This window comes from Nannobrachium achirus (assembly GCF_963921795.1).
Source record: "Nannobrachium achirus genome assembly, chromosome: 12".
Taxonomy (NCBI): Eukaryota; Metazoa; Chordata; class Actinopteri; order Myctophiformes; family Myctophidae; genus Nannobrachium; species Nannobrachium achirus.
In genome coordinates this window covers 61,463,236-61,467,090 of record NC_137832.1, presented here as the reverse complement: position 1 = coordinate 61,467,090, position 3,855 = coordinate 61,463,236, and positions in this window count along the sequence as shown.

Sequence of the window (3,855 nt, the reverse complement as noted above, 5' to 3'; positions counted from 1 at the left end):
TCCAATGACAAATACCTAGCTGTCATATCATTTGGACACAGTACAATAATTTTAAGTAAATAATGGACCAATATTTCCATCATTATTGTGAGATTTTCCAGTGTTTGATTATTGTAATTCCACTTGTTGGAATTGCAATTGCCAATTTTTTTGTGCAAGTTGCCAGGCGGCCAAAATCCCTGAATATGTGTATATGTATACACAAAATAGTAAAACAATAAAATAAAAAATAAATGAGTCACATTATGTCACCAAATTATGTGTCATATACAGTATGTGTCACATATGTGACACATTCTGCTCAATTAAATTGTACAGTTGTACCAGAGATACAGGACAGACAGGCAATGACATGTGACATGGCTCATGAACCAAAGTGGAACACGTGACCATAGTGACACAATGTATTTATCGCATCTGCAACTGCACAGAAATGGTCGAAATAAACAAAGATGGTTAGTTAAGATGGCCACTTCATCCATCGTGTGTGCATTAGAGGAGTTGCACAAAATTTTGCCCCTGAAAGGACACAGAAGGTGAGCTGTACAAACTTGTTTCTAACAGGGACAGTGCCCTCATACCTGTCAAACTACTTCTTTCAAAGTGAGTGACAGCCACAGCCACAACACCAGACTGAGCACCCACGATCTGATATCCCCCAAATTCCGGCACGTACTTGGGCCAAATGTCAGTTTCTATTGTTTTTCACCTGTCCTAGTAGGTGTGCAAAAGGACCTTCCTTTACAACACCAAGTAGAAAAAAGTTTGCTTCTATATAAAACTGAATCAAGTGCTGTCTTCAGTATTTTAAAAGTCCCATACATTATTTTTGCATTATTGTTTGATGTGCATAACATGTTTAATTCAGTATTGATCTGATATTCATATTCATATGGCGATTGATTTGTTTATTGTTTGCATGAATTGTTATTATTGTTAGCAGCCTATAATACCAAGTGGATGGGGGTGATATAATGGGTGCGTTCGGAAATCCGCACCAGGTGTGTGCTCAGTGTAGTGAGTGCAGTGGGCGTGACTTTGGAGAGTGCGTTCAGTGTGGGTTATTTACGAACGACCAGTTTTAACAGGCAGCTGTGTGCTTTTTCACTCTGAACTCTGAATGTAAACTTTCTGAAAAGCAGCAGTTGCTGAGTATGCTAACGTAACGTTGCTATTAGCCTGTATTAGGAGATGTAGGTCTAATTCACAACCTTGGCATACCTGCTGTTAATTTACATTTTGATGTGTGTGAAACTATCAAGCCCAAACGACCAATTAAGCTGCAAGTGCTGTATTTTGCGGTCATTTCCTCCATTGTTCACAGCTGAGAAGCGCTCGAGACACGGCCATGAAAACCAACCAATCAGAACACCGCACCGCACCACACCACCACACCGCCCAACCCCATCTTCTGAGTAGGGTTGGTCAGTGCGTGCACTCAACACACCAGTGCGCCGCGCACTGGATTTCCGAACGACAACGCACCAAGTGCACCGAATAAACGAACGACAACATGGCACACCAGTGCGTTGAGTGCGCATTTCTGAACGCACCCATTTATTGATATTAAATCTCATCACCATTGGAACATGGCAAAGTAGAGCTTGTGAATAATTTCACCCCCACTGCCATAGTCTATTGTAGCATATCTCTGCTGTCTGGCAGAAACCACCAAAATGTTCATTTTTCAGGAAATGAAAACCCCACAAGTGGAGGCAGGAGATTTGGGCCAAAGTGCTTTTTATACTTTTCATTGGTTCAATATTTGTTTAACCAACACAGATATGTAAAGGGTGTTCAATAGCACTGATTCATCAAAGAAAATCTAAAACCTGAGAAATGGAGCTGTTTTCTGCCCGACAGCGACTTATATTCTATGACTGCAGTGACAGATAAAACTATTGCTGGGTACAGTCAAAATAGAGTTGCATGGCATGGCACTACAGATGAGCTACATGAAAATTCTCAACAGATTCTGTGAAAGTTTACATGCATGATGGACTCACCAAGTGATGTAATTGGTGATTCTGCCATAACGTCATTCAGGTCTGTCTTCAGTGCCACAAGCTGGATCCAAACTCCATCTGAATCACATTACATTGTTACTAGTTAAAATAAGTTGAAATTCCATCATTGCTCTTTAACACAAACTGGTGCCACAGCATTTTCTGCCCTACAATAGAAATACTGAAAAGTTTGCCGCAAATTCAAATGAAAACTATTTGAGATCATTGAAATTGGAGGTTAACAGACTTTGTAAAAAAAAAAAAAAAAAAAAAGACTCAGGTCTCAGGTGTCTGAGAACACTTTCCTCACCTGAACTGACCCACAACACATCCATCAACACATGATAGAGTGAGGTCAGTTTCAACCTGGTTTCTGTATTAAATTACTTTTTTTTAAACACACACTCCATGCAACACATATATAGAAAAGATCAATAATAATATCAATGACAAATATATAAAAGTAAATCGAGAAATGAAGAGTGGCATTCCAAATATTCAGTGTTCTGATTAGAATTGTATATTTATTTCAGTAATTCGTTTTTCTGTTTTCTTTACTTACCAATGTATTCTTACTGCAACATCCATTGAAGGCCACGAGAACAACTGTGATGATAGACCAGCCCTGACCAACTGTAGACAGGACATCAACTACTGTAGATACTAGATAATCATTAACAGGCTTTTTTATAACTCCTGCTATAAAGTGTCTGTTGTTGTACTTGTAACAGTTTGATATGATCTTATAAAGTTTGATGTGCAATATTTAAAACACACAGCTTCATCACAAGGTTATGAATTAAACATTAACCACTGTACAGTTTGAGAGCATAAAAGTTTATTTGATATGATTTATTGTGTCACATAGATAAAGGAATTGTCTTTAATAAAACTTTGAGTGATAAAAAAAGATAAAGGTATTGTACCACACTGGTTGTGAAACATTCTGTCATATTCAATAAAAACAGTGTTCCTTTATGCGTTTATAATCTTATAGGTCAATTTGATTTGTACAATATCAAATGAATACATATATAATAATAAATGAACAATGAGGACTTTGCTGAATATGAGAGTTGACAGGTGAACTAGGGACTCCCTCTTTCATTGGTGTATCCCCCCAGGTCGCACCTAAACACATTTGACTGAAAAATATGCCGAAACCTAACGTTAATCCTAACCCTACAAACATCATGCCTAACTAACCCTAACCTCACAAACACTATCCCTAACCATGATCTTAACCTCACAGAAATTATGCCTAAACCTAACCTTAAAACCGTGACCACCGTGGCGAAACACCGGGAGAATCTCCCATATGAACTAATAATTTAGCGAGGTGTAACTCAAGGTATTTTTGTAAACATTATGATTACCTTTTCTTAGTCACACTCACACTATGACAAATGTACTGTATCTACATTAAATCTCCAATACATCCAGTAACATCAGTCAGGTTTTAACAGTGTCATTCAGACTTCTGAACTCTAAATGTTGGCTGTGAAACAACAAAACTTCCCTGACAATAATTATGTCTAAAGTCCAAGGTTCTGCAGTAGAACAATTTGATTGAATTCAACAATTATGTCTGGAGTCCACAGACACCATAATGCTCCTTGTGAGCATGAGGACCCTGCAGGTTTGAATCTGAACCATGTCTTGTTAATAAGACCATCAGATTTACAATGCTTTTTTCTCATTGGGTTTTTGTAACCCTAAAAGTTTCTTGGTTTGTTCTATGAAATAAATTACACCTGCATTTATTTTATTAATTGTATGTGAAAAAAAGAAAAGATAAATACCAAAAGCCTTTATTTACTACAGAGCTTATTTTCATAATTTATCCAAC